This window comes from Panthera pardus, unplaced genomic scaffold, assembly GCF_024362965.1.
Source record: "Panthera pardus isolate Hobbes unplaced genomic scaffold, ASM2436296v1 HiC_scaffold_10, whole genome shotgun sequence".
In the NCBI taxonomy this organism is placed as follows: domain Eukaryota; kingdom Metazoa; phylum Chordata; class Mammalia; order Carnivora; family Felidae; genus Panthera; species Panthera pardus.
The window spans coordinates 49203133-49220763 of record NW_026526655.1 but is presented as its reverse complement, the minus strand read 5'-3'; the positions used below and the strand labels follow the sequence as shown (position 1 = coordinate 49220763).

At 35.7% G+C, this 17631-nt stretch overlaps 1 protein-coding gene across 1 annotated transcript in view; it reads left to right on the top strand.

The window, feature by feature from the left end:
• The window catches only part of ZNF804A (zinc finger protein 804A), a 286277-nt gene that overhangs the window by 201567 nt on the left and 67079 nt on the right, over window positions 1-17631 (top strand). The window lies entirely within an intron of this gene.

Genomic DNA, 17631 nt, shown 5'->3' with positions numbered 1-17631 from the left:
ACTGCATAACTTCAGAAATCTAAATTATTGGCCACAGCTTCAAAGCTGAAGCAAACAGGTGTGAATTTAAATCCTGTCTCTTATTACTTCTGAAATTTACAAAAACTCCTTAGGCTCTTTATGCCTCTTTTCCCTAACCTATAAATTAGGGTTTATAATACCTATCTTGAGGGTTATTGTAAGGATTTATCAGAAACACCTATCTTGGCACTTCGTATGCTGCTGCTGCTGTCATTTAAAATTACATTGTCTGATAATAGTGGGGTGTCTCCTGAGGAAAGAAACCAGGGATGGACAATGAATGACAGTGTGTCAGACTCTGTTCTTCATGGATTTCTGTTCCTGAGAACAAGGAGGTTCCTAAGCAGGGACAGCCAATCAGGCCTGAAATCTATCTGTGTTCACAAACCTGAGGGATTTGGCTCCTGCAGGGTTACAGACACTGGAGATAACTCATGACAGCTAGGATGTAGAGATAAAAGTAATAAGTGAGTTGAATTATAATGAGGCTATATAATTAAATTAAGTGATTATAAGCATTAATTCTATGGAACTCTTAAAGCAGAGTCCTCAAAGTAAGATTTTATAAACTCATTCTTTATAAATTATTTAAATATAAAAATATCATAGAATTGTGTTATTATAATCAATGTGACTTTTGATTAGAAATGGAACTTTTTTTTTACATGTAGGTCTTATGATACAGACTCTCAACATCTCTTATTTGAGAAATTTTAAAAGTGTTTTTTTTTAATGTTTACTTATTTTTGAGAGAGAGGGAGACAGAGCACGAGCCGGGGAGAGGCAGAGAGAGGGAGACACAGAATCCAAAGCAGGCTCCAGGCTGGACTAGAACTCATGAACAGCGAGCTGAAGTCAGGCATTTAACTGACTGAGCCACCCAGGCACCCCTTTAAAGGGTTTTAGCAAACCTCCCTATCTCCATTCTCTTTTTGTTAGTTGTAATAACTAATCTAAAAACTGCAAACTCTTTGGTGTGACATATACTTTGTGATCTCTCCATCTTTATCTCTTACACAATGTACTTAATACCTTAAACCTTAATAACACCACACAGCTTTGGTTCTCTGACCTCATTAAGATTTTTTCAAGCTTCTGTGACTATATACATGGTATCTCTCCTTGCTAGAAACCTGGCCAGAAATTTCTTTTCTTGGATAATTACTACTAATTATTTTTTTTTTTTTTAATTAAGTTTATATATTTTGAGAGGGAGAGGGAGAGAAGGAGGGGAGGGGCAGAAAGAGGAAGGGAGAGAGAGAATCCCAAGCAGGCTCCACACTGTGAGCACAGAGCTAGACTCAGGTCTCAAACCCACAAATAATGAGATCATGACCTGAACCAAAACCAAGCATTGGACTCTCCACTGACTGAGCCACCTAGGCACCACTGATTCTTCATAGCTCAGTTCGGTTGTCCCTTCAGAAGCTTCCCTTGACCCTTAAGTGTTTCAGAGAATCTTGGGAAATCTTTACCACAGCACTTACATTACTAGGTTGACAACATCTATTTACATTACTATCTCACTAGCTCTTATGTTGCTCAATTCTAGGAATACTGCTTATGCTTTGTTAACCTAGAATCTAGCATAAGGCTTGGTGAACAGCAAGTCAATCACAGAACTGGCTGGTCATCTCTGTGTCCTGAATAATTAGCCTCTGAGGTAAAACAATTACCCACTTTAGTCCCCCAATTATAACATATTCTCTGGTTTTAGTTTGACTTCTTGTATTGTTTTTTATGGCTACAGCAGATGTGCTAGTTTATTTTCTCTTATAAACAGTATTTACTCTACATCTCTCATATATTTTTCAGACTTCTCTGAATTTTCAGTCTGTTATGTCTTGGCATTTAAAAAGAGGAAGTTAAAATCATTTGTGGCGCTCAGTGATACAAGCTATAATCCTAGTAGTGATGGGTCCCTAAAGATGGGGGCATTGGGGAGAATGATAGCGAGTTTCTACAGAAAGATTTAATGTTCTAAAAGGTTGTAAATTAGAAAAACAAAATGGCTAAAGAAAAATTTTATGTTCTGTGCTTTTCATTCAGTATTTACTTTTAAGTACTTAATTTTCTTTGAATGTCATCTCCGCATTTTTTTAAAAGGCTGCATAAGAAAGCTCACTGAGCATACTTTATAAGATGTAAAAGCATTTACGCATTGATGGAGTGCCTGGTACACCTGGCTTTGCTCTCATCCATATCAGCAGAGGCCTCCATAGTGGCTTTACTCATGACTGGAGTTATTAGCCTTAGGGTGATAGCCAAGGTCGATGGAAGCATATTCCAGGAGGAAGAGCAGAAAAAAGCTGCTCATACAATTTGGTGGGCAGAAGAGCCTTGGCAGTAGACATTTCTGGAGGTGGGACCTGAGAGCTGAGAAAGAGAGCATGTATGAGCACACATGAGATTCTCCATGGTAGACATTTGCAGGGAGTCAGGGCTACTAAAATAACAGGTAAGAGTTTAACACAGAAAAATACTTATTATTGTCCTTATGATTTCATTTTTAGCTCTAGAGCACGGTAGTGTGGGAAATCATGAATGGTGATGATTTTTGTTATTCTAACTCATTGGCGTCAGCTTTCATCATTCTAGCGATTGAAGCCAGACTGCCTATGCTTAGATCCAGATGCATGACCTTGGGCAAGTTTCTGTGTAACATTGGGTGGGTTATTTAAACTCTGGGGCACCTGGGTGGCTCAGTCAGTTAAGTGTCCAGCTTCAGCTCAGGTCATGATCTCACAGTTCATGAATTCAAACCCCATAATGGGCTCTGTGCTGGCAGCTCAGATCCTGGAGCCTGCTTCGGATTCTGTGTCTTCCTCTCTCTCTGTCCCTCCCTGCTCACACTCTGTCTCTCTCTCTCAAATATAAATAAACATAAAAAAAATTTAACTCTGCCCCAGGGCCCTCATCTATAAATTGGCAGTGATAACAGGACCAACCCCATGAAGCTGTTATGAGAATTACATGATAATTCATACGTGAAGTGCTCTGAAGTGAATCTGGCATGCAGTGTTATATATTCACTGTTATTAGTAGTTATCATTTATTCTACAGAAATTTCCAGGGAGTTTCTCTATTCTGCAAATAGATTTTTTTCTTCAAGAAAGTCATATCACAGGATAGAACATTCCAGAGTATGTAAGACATTAGAAGTTCATATGCTCATTAAATGTAATTTGTAACATTTTTTTAAGTTTATTTACTTATTTTGAGAAAGAAGGAGAGGGAGAGAGCAACACAGTGGGGAAAGGGCAGAGAGAGGGAGAGAAAGAGAGAGAATACCAACCAGGCTCCACTCCATCAATGTGGAGCCCAACGCAGGGCTCGACCCCACAAATCGTGAGATCATGACCTGAGCCAAAATCAAGAGTCAGATGCTTAACTGACTGAGCCACCCAGGTGCCCCTAAATGTAATTTGTAACATTTGATATTGTTTCTGTGTATGCCAAATTTATTTAAATGGTTTGTCCTAGCATAAATATAAAGCCTATAGACACCTTTATCAAAATACAGCCATAAACACTAGCAGTCTGGGATTTTTTTTTTAAATGTAAAACAAAAGCATTGTTTCCATTATAGAAAAGTTTCAATATTGACTGGGCAGCTTACTATTTGTTCCTAAAATGCATGCATATTATATTTCCTAGAAATTGAATATATAGTAAACATTGTTTTCATAGTTTTTTTCCTATATTAAAAGGCTAGAGTACAAAATTTTATGCAGTGATGTGATGAATCTACTTAGACTAAAAGATTAAGTGTTTCATGATCATTTCCTTCCTCAGTCCTTATAGCGTTAAGAGAATCAATCACTGAAGTATCATATTAGTCTCATTTTATTATCCAAACTAGTGTTCTCATATTTTTAAAGTATATATGTTTGCTGAATAATTTAAATAGTATTTTAAAAGACAAAGAAAATTGTAAATGTAACTTAAATTGCCTCAACAAAACGCAGAAATGCTCTAAACAGATTGCTATGGGCACCTATGCATATATGCTTGTAATTTCAATAAATAAGTTCATGCTACATCTGTACGTGCCAATAAATAAATACACACCATCATTTTAATAGCTAATAGTAATTTATTAAATTGCGGTATAATGTCATTACTTTAAAATTAATTTTTAGTGACACATGTATAATTTAAAATCTGGGCCCCTCTGCTAAGTTACATATATCCACATTTAAAATATTATTATTGATTTAAAATGTATTTTCTGAAGTAAAATATTAATCTGTATCTACAATTATCATATTTCTTTATCAAAAGAATACTGATAGCTGACTTATAACTGTTTCGCAGAACAGAGAAGCTAGAAATAGGTTGATTTATGTTTCTAAAAATTACCATATCTAGGATAATTTTTTGCCATACCAAAAGAAAGAACACTGTACCTAGAATTGAATACATACTTTAAATATCATGTAGTAGTATCTAATGTCCTGGAAAACTAATTCATGATATCAATGAGTCGTATGTATTCTAGCATAGGATGTTCAATACACATAAAGAATTCTAGAGCAAAACATATAAGAAGTAAAAAGTTTACTCATGAAAGTTGGAGAATTTTGAAGTTTTTCCATCTTGGAATAATTATCCTTTCCCAGTTTTCAACAACAAAAAAAATCTTTTAAGAAAAATTATCTGACCTGAGTTATTTGTTGAAAGGAAAAAAAAATGTGAGGAATCCTGACCAACCCCTTCACCAGATTGAGAGTCCCAGGGATTCATCTCTGGGTCTGCCTGTGCGGTTGCTAAAACACTCTGGTTTGAGCCTTTGTAATGTTACAATGTACTCTCTGCATAAATCTATTTAAACCTATTTGCCTAATCTATGAATTAAGCTAGGTCATAAGAAATTGAAAAGAGTAAGTGACACTCGGGTTTCAACCATTTTCCTCTTATTCTCTGCATAAATTAGCTTAAAATCAAACTTTTTGTTTGCAAATCTCAGGAAATAACATTTAAAATTGAATTGAAATTGATACTCTATGTTAGATAATTAGAAACATCATTTCTAATTAAGGTATCAAATTCTGCGTGTCCTCTAAGTCCTCTAGTGTCACAGAAGATTTATTTCTTTTAGCAAAACAAAAATAACAACAACAACAACAACAACAACAAAACACAAAAACCTTTACTTACCCTTCCTACATAGCAGGAAATCTAGCAACCAATTCCCCCTTCATAACACACACACACACACACACACACACACACACACACACACACACCCCATCTCATAAACCATTGTCTTCAAGGAAAATTTATTTCTCCTGGTTATGTCTTATTTTGCTTCCTGCCTTCTTAATTATCATTTTTAACTTTTTGCCTAACACTGACTGCTCTCTTTTCTAACCTTCTGTCTCTATTCCAACATACATCATAGTTATCTACTCTTTTACTTTACCCTTGTAATAGAATCATTTCTAGACCATGTCTCTATCTGAATTGTATTAAAGATTAGAGGAAATTGAGAAGAGCTTTGCCATAATGCTGCAAGTGAACAACTGAAAATGCAATATGAGTTTTTCCCTTTTGTACAGATTTTTTTTCTCTCTGTTTTCCCTTTGAAGCCTGTCACCTAATCATCTTGGTGGAATTACTACCCTATCTTTTATGTTGTTTGCTTGTTTTTCCATTTATCTCTGAATGTTTCTTTCCAAGAGCCATAGAAATATGAAATCTCTCAGCTTCTTCAGGTAAAGCATTTTCTTACTTTTCCTCCCTCTAGCCCATTCTAGGAACGCAATGGAAAGGAGTGGTGATAGAAGACTCACCTGCTTTCACCCGAGAGAATCTATCAAAGGATCTTCTCAGTAAACACTGTTCTTTTACTAAACAGAATTTTAATTCCATATTTTAAAATATTTTCTTACTACACTTTGATTTGTGTTTAATTACAGCTAAATTTTATAAAAGTTTTTAATTCATCATACTGTTTCCATTACCTAATTAATACCATGACCATTTGTATTTTTAATGGATTTTAACAACTTAACAATTGTTAGGTAAAAGTACATCATTGATACTATATGTCAACATTGATACTTCAATTAAAAATTAACAAAAATCACCGATCTACTCCTTAACCTTGGTTTAGTTTTGTTGTAACGTTTGTTGAGGCTTATATAAACATTAGTATTTAAAATGACATCTTCCTGGGGCACCTGCGTGGCTCTGTCAGTTAAGCGTCCGACTTCGGCTCAGGGCATGATCTCACGGTCCGTGAGTTCAAGCCCTGCATAGGGCTCTGTGCCGACAGCTCAGAGCCTGGAACCTGCTTCGAATTCTGTGTCTCCTTCTCTCTCTGACCGTCCCCCATTCATGCTCTCTCTCTGTCTCAAAAATAATAAACATTAAAAAAAATTTAAAAAAATAAAATGACATCTTCCTAAAATATGCTGACCAACCAGCAGTCATACATTTAAATGAAAAGACAGGTTTCAAAGTTTTCATTATCATGTGTTCAAATTTCTTTAAATTATATTTTAAGAAAAGTTACTTTATGTTGAAACAGTTTATTTCTCTTAAAATCTGTGTTTCACATTTACCTTTTTGCTGCATAAATTCTTTTTTTAAGTTTATTTATTTTAAGAGAGAGAGAGAAAGCAAGTGTTGGGGGGGCACTTCGTTAGAACAGAGCCCAACGTGGGGCTCAATCTCACCAACTGTGAGATCATACCTGAGGTGGTTCAAGAATCAGATGCTTAACCAACTCAGCCACCCAGGAACCCCTGTTGTATGAATTCTCTTAGGCCACTAGTGATTCCTACTGATATAGAACAGAGTCAGGCATAGATGAAGGGTTAGTAGGTAACTCAGCAAAAGCAACTAAAAGTCAGACTCACCATTGCTTGGTACAAGATCCCAGGGCTATTATCACTACCCTTTAGTTTTGTTTTCATCTTATGTAAAATGGGGCTGATAATGTTCACATGAGGATTAATATCACCAGGGGTGAGATAATTTGAGCCAACTGCTCATTTGCAGCAATAATAAATGTTAATGTCTTTCCCTTCTTATTATGTCTTCTGCACCCAAATTTTAGTTTGAAGTTTTTCAAGTTAAAATGCTTCTCTTTGCAAAATATCCTTTTTCTTTGGATACCTGAAACATATGATTATTTCCAAATGGGCTTTCCCTGCTGTGCTAACCATGTATCAAATGCACAGACTATCACTCCATTTGGAGTTCAAGACAAAGCAGAATTAACCACAGGGGCAGATCCAGCAGGCACTAATGGGATGGACAGCAGGTCTCCATATATTGTTCCTCTTATTATGGAAGCCATGGTTGTATTATGAGTTTTGCAAGGCATCTGTGGAGCTCCTATGATGTGACACCTACAATGTCATGCTTGCTTTTTCAGAAAATATTTTCTAAAAATACATGAAGCTAAAAGTTTTGAGGACTATTATTTTACTTTATTTTGTTCTCAGCAAGACAATTTCCTTTTGTAGTCAGGAAATTTAAAAAAGAAAAAAGGAAAGAAAAGAAAGAAAACAAAAGAAACGTATGACTTTAGGATGTAGTAGAACTAGTCTAATATTAAGAATCAATGTCATCTTTTCCTTTTTTTTTGAAATCTCTATCATTCTCTCTCTCTCTCAGATTCTTGTACCTCTTTTTATGGTCATCTTTTTGAGTAATGTATCTGCTTTTTTTTTAAGTTTTTATTTAGTTTTGAGAGATAGAGCAAGATCTGGGGAGGGACCAAAGGGGAGGGAGACACAGAATCTGAAGCTCAGGCTTCAGGCTCTGAGCTGTCACCACAGAGCCCAAGCCAGGGCTCGCACTCGTGAACCATGAGATTATGTCCTGAGCCGAAGTTGGTGCTCAACCAACTGAGCCACCCAGGCGTCCCGTGAGTACTGTATCTTCTAACAAATATGCAACATTTCTTAGATATTCCTACAGTGCAGCATTGAAAATATATGAATTTCTTATCTAATCCAAAAGAATCCATAATACCATCTTGGCCTCCAAGTAGTCCTTATTTAATTTAGTCATGGACCATCCCAGCTCAAGTTATTAGAGGGAGAATGACTAGCTCCTTCTTTTGAGAGAAAATAACTTTAGTGAATAGGTATAACAAGCTTCAGAGTACTTTGACTTTTGAAATGTTTATTATATCTTTTAAATTTTGTTATTATGTAATAATAAAATAGTTATAAACTTTTAATTCATTGTATTATGCTATGTTATAATATCTAACAGTAAAAGCAAAGAATAAGAACTATTGTATAGGACATTATAAATAAATGAAATTAAATGAAATTAAATTCAACAGTCAGAAAATATTAAATAACTTATATCTAATCTGTAGAAAATTTATCTTCTTAAAAAGCTAAAGAACACTTCCACATATTCAACAGAACAGGAACCCTAGAAATGAGTAGCTAATATTTTTGACTTTAAAAGGAAGATACTCAGAATATGTACCTTCTTACTTTCCACCCACTCAGCATTGTGGAACAATTTGGCCTCTGTCCCCGTCACTCAACTGGAACTGCTCTTTGTATCCTTCATTTTGTCATTCACAACTTCTTCTTTCTTTTAATTTTTTTTAACATTTATTTATTTTTGAGACACAGAGAGAGCATGAACAGGGGAGGGTCAGAGAGAGGGAGACACAGAATCTGAAACAGGCTCCAGGCTCTGAGCTGTCAGCACAGAGCCCGACGCGGGGCTGGAACCCACGGACCGCGAGAACATGGCCTGAGCCGAAGTCCGACGCTTAACCGACTGAGCCACCCTGGCGTCCCTGTCATTCACAACTTCTTGTGGCACCGTTTCAAATCTTCCATGCCTTCCTATTACCTATGCACTGGTTGCTGCTCTTTTTTATTAAGGACTTTGCTTATTTTACCTGAAAAATATGATCCTAACTAGTCTCTTTGCTTCCAGTCTTAGTTCCATCTCTATTTCATTCTCTACCTTGTGGTCATATTTATTTTTTAAATGCAAACCCGATTAGCAAAAGTCCTTGCTTAATACTCTTTACTGAGATTAAGCTCTATCTCAGGAACCATGGGATCATGACCTGAGTCAAAATCCAGAGTTGGGCAATTAATCGACTGAGCCACCCAGGGCGCCCTCCCCCATCAGCTTTTATAAACATTCAGAATCCTTATTATACATAGAAATATCTTCATAATCTGGCCTTGGCCTTCCCTTTCTACAATTGCCACCAATAACAGTCCCTCACCTTATTCCACAGCATACACCAAATTATCCAGCTATACCACAAGACTTGTGATCTTTTTCGAAAGTGTAATATTACATGGTTCTATATATAATTAATTTTCCTGGAGTATAAAATCCACTTCTCCCTTCTTTTACCTGCTGACACCTATTGAGTTTTGAATGAATTAAGCATTATATTGAAAGACTGCACTGATTCCCTCAACTGGAAGCATTTTTCTCACCATTGTGTGGCCATGATAGTCTTCTTTAGGGATCTAAATTATTATAACCTTTATATATAGCATAATGAGCAAAAGATGTCTTTCTTTTGCATCTAGAACATAATGGTATTAATATAAAAGAGATTATTTTATACATATTAGTGTCTCTGAGTGTAGATAATACCCACAGTCGCTCCATTAATAATTGCTGAATGAATGGGTTTGTGGTTTTTATCATTTTTATTATTTTAATTTTAATTCTGTGAATAGATTTATGTTTTACACTCTATGATGAACATGGTTTTTGCTGATCATAATGGGCAGATATTTGTACATCTGGGTAAATCATTTATTCTTACACTGCAAACTAAACCATAACTTCATGTAGAATTGCCAGTGTCGATTTATATTAGAATATTTGAAATAATTCTTTAAGATATTACTGTATTTTATGCTTTAAATTTAGCACAGATTCTTAGCAAGGATTATAAGTATTAAGCCTAAGTCTCAGTAGAAAAAAAATGTGCATTTGGGGTACTGCAAATGTTTTTTCACCCAACTAAATAGTGCATATCACAAAAACATGGTTCAAGATTGGAAATAACAAATGATATGTAAAACCTCTAAAAATATAGTTACATTTTATTAATTCATTTATAGAACAAATATTTTTTTAAACACTTGTTTTTTCTAATACTCTTTTAGGCATTGGGGATATGGCAATGAACAAAGCAATTAAAGATCCTGACTGCATAGAACTTATAGTAGTGAAATACATATATATGTTCTTTGTGTCTCATCCATAATCTGTCAACAGTTATCATTTTCATGCACATAGTCCTGGCTTCTGACTGCTAGCACATGAATTCTTTTCCTGAGGCACCAGAGACCACTCCATTCTTGGACATGAGAAGCCCCAAAGTTCCAAGTGTAAATGCCCTCTGGAAACTGCTATCAACAAATTCTTAAGGGGATTTATTGGACAAATAGTATAGCTTCGTTGATTCACGGCTACAGAAGCTCTGAGGTTTGTATTCTGCACTAGTTTCCAGAGTTTCTAGCATAAGCAAGCTTCCTTTGCTTCTGTAGTAACCATTCAAAATATACTCTTTACTGGCTTCCATTTCTCTGCTTTTAACCTGAGGCTATATATTAAAAGTGGGTTTCTTGTAGGCAACATATAGTTAGTCTGCTTTTTGTTTTTTTAACTACTCTGAAAATCTATGTCTTTTACTTGTACTTAGACCATTCACATTAAAAGCAATTGTTGATATAGTTGTAATAATTACCATTTTTGTAATTACTTCAATTTGTTGAATTTGTTACTTGTTTTCCCCCCTAATTGTTTCTACTTTCTCTGGTTCTAACTGAACAATTCATAATTTAACTGTATCATCTCTCTTAGAGTATAGATTACACTTCTTTTTAATACTTTTTAGTGGTTGATCTAGAGTTTACAACATATGTATTTATTAATCTAAGTCCACCTTCATATAGCCCTGTACCATTTCACATACAGTACAGGTATCTTTTACCAGAGCATTCCTAATTCTTTCCCCAGTCCTTTTTGACATTGTTGTGATTCATTTTACTTATCTATATGCAATAATCAACCAATTCATTTTTAGTATTATTGTTTCAAATAGTTAACTTTTTGATCAGTTAAAAATATACATGTATGTATGTATACATAGGTAGGTAGGTAGGTAGATAGATAGATAGATGATAGAGATATACCTTAATTGATATACCTTGATTTTTTTTTTTCCTCTAACACTTTTCCTATATAATTTTCTCTCTGAAGAACTTCTTTTTACATTTCTTGCAGGTCATATGTGTTGACAATGAATTCAGTTTTTGTTTATCCAAGTCTAGTTCTTTTACTTTTAGTACTATACTTTTCACTTCTAGTTGTATACTTTTAAGGGATGTAGACAAATATGATATATCTAGGCGATTGTTGCTGTTGTACTTTTATTTATATTCTTTTGGTGTTCTTTGAGCTTCCTAAATCTGTAGTTTGGTATGTGTTATTCACTGGAAAAAAATTCAGCCATTCTTACTTCATAAATATTCCTTCTGCTCCATTGTCTCTCTTCTGCTACTCCAAATACACATATGTTATACTGTTCGATGTTATCCTATAGTTCTTGGATGTTCTGTTCTGTTTTCTTCCTTCTTTCATTCCTATCTGCATTTCAATTTGGTAAAGATTCAATTGACACATCGTTCTTCATTTTAGTTAAACTTCTTTTTAATTTATATCATTTTCATATGATTCTTTTTTAAAATTTTCATTTCTTTGTTCACATGACCCACCTATTCTTGCATTTTGCCTACCTTTCTTGTTAGAGACTTTAACACATTTATCATAATTGTTGTAAATTCCCTCTCTGATAACACCAACATCTACATAATATCTAAATTCTGAACTTTGTTCTTGTATTTATCTTTTCTCTTCAGACTGTTTCTCTTTCTTACCTTTTAGAATGCTTTGTAATTTTCCATTAAAAGCTGGACATGATTCGGGAGTAGGAACTGAGGTCCCCTAGTGTCCTTGACTGCGTGTGCTTTTTTAGCCTTGTGTTCCCCCTATGTACATCTCCTCAAAGAAAGTGTGTATTGTACAACTCCTTCAGCTCTAATTCACTATGATACTGGAACCCTGTAGCTGTGTCAGGAAGGTGTGGGGAGAAGGAGAATTTTATAACCTTTCAATATTCAGCTTCTAATGTGTCTCTGTATCAGGGCTATGACTGCCATATTTGTTTCTCCTGTGATATAACTCCTGTATCTCTCTGTCTCCCAAGCCCCTACTCCATTTTTTGGCTATAAAATCCCTAGTCTACTTTTTTGAAGCCATGACCCTTGTTGACCATGTTGACTCCACAACTTTAATGAGGCAGGAAGACTATAGAGAAAGTAAATTCCTTTTCCTGGTTAGAGTAAGGTCTTTGAATTGTGACATGGAAGTGCACTATCCCTCGGGAGTGGGTTTTAGTTATATATAGGACTCTTGGCTTATTTCACAACAGTTTTAACTCCCAAATCCCTTTCGGGGACACAAGAGACTTTCTCAGATTATCCTCATGAGAACCTGGTGGAATTCATGAAAAGCTACAGAAGTGTTTGGGGTCCCTCCAAGATTTCAGCCACCAGGAGTTTCTGTCTCATAGACTGTAATCAGGCCATAGAATTCATCAGTTAACATTTGAGAGTTCCTACCAGTTCGAGGCTCCAGCAATTTCGCATCCAAGTAAGCGGCTATTTGTCACTACATCCCTGGATGTGCTTGTCTCTCCAGATTTTCAAGTGGTGTTTCACCCTATGACCTCAGTTCTCTCACAGTTCTGAGAGAAAGAATTGATTTTCACTTTTCATAGATTGTTCTTGTCGTAAGGACAGGAGCAATGACTTCCAAGGTCTGTACATGTTCAGAGCTGAAGCCAGAAATCTTTCCTTCATTCCTCCTCTCTTACATTTTGCCACTGTTCTGCCAGTTTTTCCTGAGATCTCAAGTAAACCACTTAATCTCAGCTCCTTGTCTCACTGTCTATTTCTGGGAGACCTCAAGCTAGGATAACCAGTGAGACATTTTACTAGAGAAATAGTTCTGTCTTACCCTAGGTGACTGTTACAACTGAGACAGTAACAGATATGCATCAGATCATTGCACCCCTTTCCAATACCTTTCAGAGAAAATGGCTGCTGCCTATAAGGTTAAGAGATGTCTAAGCTGAAACAAGTACTCTAAATTATTATTATTCATATTCTACACTGGACTCTTTGCAGAATCTATTTATATACAATTTCCATGTTGGTACCATTAATCTCTATATGTGGTTTTATAAATATGAACTAGAATTCTACACACCTCAGCTAACATTCAGCTTCAGAAAACCTGATATACTTTTTTGTAATTTGCCTTGAAAATGAGATCCCCTACCGCCTTGCTTTATGCACAGGGAGACTGCAGAGTAATGTTAAATTTCAGCCAATTATTAGAACATGCTGTCCCTCAGATCTTGCCAACATGAAGGGAAAAGTGTAACTCAATTTTCTATTACGTTCTCAAATTAGACTAAATACTGGCTTAAATTAACCAGAGGGTCTAACAATCCCTAGTCATAGGATAGAGCTTCCTCTAGGACCCATGGATGAAAACAGAAACAGATGCCTTCAAAGAGGCAAGCCAGTTGAGGTGGATAAGAGTGTACTCTGATAGCTAAAGCTTGGGAATACATTCTCTTTTTACATGAACAGGTTCTGTGGTTAGAAACTATGCTGATTATCCAATGGTTGTTGTCAGCTAAACAACAGGAAAAAAAATAGGTAAAACCTTATGAGTGAATACTCTTGCTTCGAAACTAACTTGGAAAGGAGTTACCAATTTTGAGAAACAAGTTTACCTTCTCCAATTGTCATAAATGTGGACATAAAGTATTCTTTGTCCTTTCTGTTAGGTTGCACTCAATTTTGCTCACCAGGGGTGCCCATAGAAATATGGTATTCAATACTCAGTTGTTTTCTGTATTCTACCTCAGCCTTCACCTTCCATGGTGGTATAGATGAGTTTGCGTTTCTGTGGAACAGTTTAAAAATAAACTCACATTTAAATGCATATATTTTATTATATTTCCATTCAATACATCTGTGACTTTTGATAAAATCGTAACTTTCTGATTCAACTTTTAGTTGTCCATTCTATATGCTTCAAAATTATCTTGTTATCCATTTTTCAGCACTTGAAATAATAGAACCCAGCCTTTAAGAAGAGAATGGAATATATTTTTGAGACAGTGACACAGCTTTTGTCACCCAGAAATGGTTGCCCTCCTGTCTAATAGGGAAGGGATTTAAATCAGAAAAAGACTAACATCAGTTTTTCTGCATGCCTTCTTTTCTACTCAATCTCTCTTTATTGTTAATACAGCTTTCAGACTCCAATGCCCAGAGGTGCTCTATAACTGTTTTCTTCCTGAATAAACTTTCTCTTCTTCATATTAAAGGGGGAGATAAAAGAGGGAAAACCATAAAAAGAATGCAACCCTACTATTAGTGACAACATGGATGGACCTTGAAGGTACTATGCTGAGTGAATTAAGTCAGATGGAGAAAGACAAATACTATATGATTTCACTCATGTGGAATCTAAAACAAATGAACAAACAATACAAAGCAAAAATAAATTCACAAAATTCACAGGTATATAGAACAGACTAATGGTAACCAGAGGAGAAGGGGGTTGGAGTATGCAGAATGAGTGAAGGAGGTCAACTGTATGGGGATAGATGGTAACTGGACTTTGCTTATCTCCCTGTAGTGTGTACAGATATTAAATCATAAAGCTGTGCACCTGCAACATATATAATTACAAAAAGGGAAAGAAGACAGAGAATAAAAAATGTTTTTCTTCTAGAAGGATGACAAAGTAATTCATCATCAAGGAAATAGCATTTTAGCAGAGATCCACTGGAAGTTAATGAGTGTTTCATACTAACATTTGCTGTAAAAACATTCCATGGAGAATAAATACCAAATTTAAGTATGGAAGTGGGTGTATGGTTGAGAAAGTTTCAGAAACATTAAGGAAATAAGTGTGGCTAAAGCACAGTGAGAGAGAGAATGCTAGAAGATGATAGCAGAGATGTAGCCAGGAATCAGGTAGAGTAGGAATTGTATGTAGGTCATTGTAAAAATACTTATTCTAATAACGATGGGAGACTAGTAGAGAGTGTTGAACTGAAGAATGATATCATCTTAAATTATTCTAGGTAATGTAGTTTGTAAGCAAGGCATTCAGAGGAAACACTAAAACAAAACTTATAATCTTAGCTTCACTTTCTTCTTGAAAGGAAAGCTTAAGACAAAGGCTTCTATTCAGTTAATTAGTAGGGAAATTATTTCAGGAGGCAGAAATGAAGTTTCAGAAAAATAAAACAGGTAAGCTAAGAAAACTAATATGAAGCTGTACTGTTTGCCTTACAAGTACTATTGCAGGTACTGGCACTCTGTCTTGCTGGGACCTTCTGTGGGATCATAGAAATGAATCTCAGAAATGGACTGCCTGATAGGTAAAAAAGGATATAATTTATCCTGGAGTTCTTACCTTCCACAATGGTCAAGAGTGGATCTATATTGTATTAATTCCTCAGCACTCCTGGGTTTTGCATTTTTTTAGTAGTGAGTAATTTCCCGCAAACTTCCATCTCGTGTGTAGAGAAGCCCCTGGACAGGAAGATGTCTCAACATAGGCTAGGGCAAAATGCAGTCAGGGTAGTACTCTGTGAAACTGCTGGACCACTCAGAATGAGTCACTTAAGTAATGACTAGACCAAGAGACATGGCCTGGAAGATGTGCACTATTTTATAGGAAATATAGATTATGGACTATGGATTTCCAAATAATACATCTTCTGTCTGGATATTCTTCTACGAAAGAATAGTTTTGCTATCTCTTTCATTAATTTTTTTCATTACAATTAAAATTTAACAAAGAGTTGTTTTTGCTTCCTCTTTTAAAAGGACTTATGATAAAATTTATCCTGGATACAAATCACATGCTGCTTTTATTCTTGATGAGGTAATAGTAGAGAGAGACAGTGTGTGTGTTTCCTAGGTATTTTAAGTGTTAATTACATACAAATGTTCCTTTGTGGCATTGAAAATAATTATGTATTAACTGTGCTGAATCTATTTGTATCTTCAAAATTTTAACGTCTTTAAAAAGAGTATCCTAGCAGAAATATTAGGATGTAATATATGATTACAACTACTATTAGCAATGATAATTTATATACAGCATAATTTGGTATTAGCTCTGAAAGCATTCCCCAAATAACTGGAAATAACTGGATACCACAAACCCAAGCATGAGCACAATTATTTTAATAATATTACATATCTAGTGCTGCTAGTTTCTGTTTTGTTTGCTTTTTTATACGTGTGCAAAAGTGTTTATGTATGTTGAATGTCTGCCAATGCTGGGTTCTGTTAAAAGTACTGGAGGTAGAGAAGTAAACAAAACTAACACAAATCCCTTCCCTCATGGACCTCACATCCTCAGGGAAAACTACTTGAGTGTACTGAATTATCGATGCCTTTTTAAGGGAGGCTGAATATTATTTGACACCATATGTTATGCTGAAGCCACCACAAAATGTGTCATCTTGGAAAACAAACTTTTCTCCCTTCAAAGTCCCACTTCAGTACTATTCATTTCTTTAAATTTTTTTTTAATGTTTATTTATTTTTGAGACAGAGAGAGACAGAGCATGAACGGGGGAGGGTCAGAGAGAGAGGGAGACACAGAATCCAAAACAGGCTCCAGGCTCTGAGCTGTCAGCACAGAGCCCAACGCGGGGCTCGAACTCACAGACCGCAAGATCATGACCTGAGCCAAAGTCAGATGCTCAACCAACTGAGCCACCCATGCGCCCCAAGTACTATTCATTTTTAAATACATGGTGGATGGAGTAGCCCCAGGACTGTGGACAAACCATTAACTTCTATGTTTCAATTTGCTGAGCTGTAAAAAATATTGCGAGGTGCAATTGCTAATGTTGCATAATAAAAGATTCTTAACTTTATAACTTTAGAATTATATGCCACTTTCCTGAAATTAGGGATTCAACCTTTACTCTTTTTAGATAGGTCTAAAATGTTGGGGCGCCTAGGTGGCTCAGTCAGTTAAACTTCCAACTTTGACTCAGGTCATGATATCATGGTTCCTGGGCCCGAACCCCACACCAGGCTCTGTGCTGACAACTCAGAGTCTGGACCCTGCTTAAGATTTTGTGTCTTCCACTCTCTCTGCTCCATCCCCATTCATACTCTTTCTCTCTCTCTCAAAAATAAATAAACATTAAAAAAATAATAATAAAATAAAATAAAAATAAATAAATAAAATGCGATGGGTTTGGATGACCTGACTAGCTACAAGAAACTTATCCCTTCTTCACTCTACCATCACATTTAGTGGGACATTACAGACATTGCACATGTAGTTGAATAGAATGGGTTTGTCAGATGGAAGGGGAAATTTTGAGGTTGAGGTTATATGAACAGCTGTGTTCCTTTTTCACCTCAGTCAAATGTGTTTCATACTTCTGCAGTGGAATGGTTGTGTGAATATTTGTCACTGTGCTTTATAATCTCAGTCAATGCCTCTTTCAGTATCACCCAC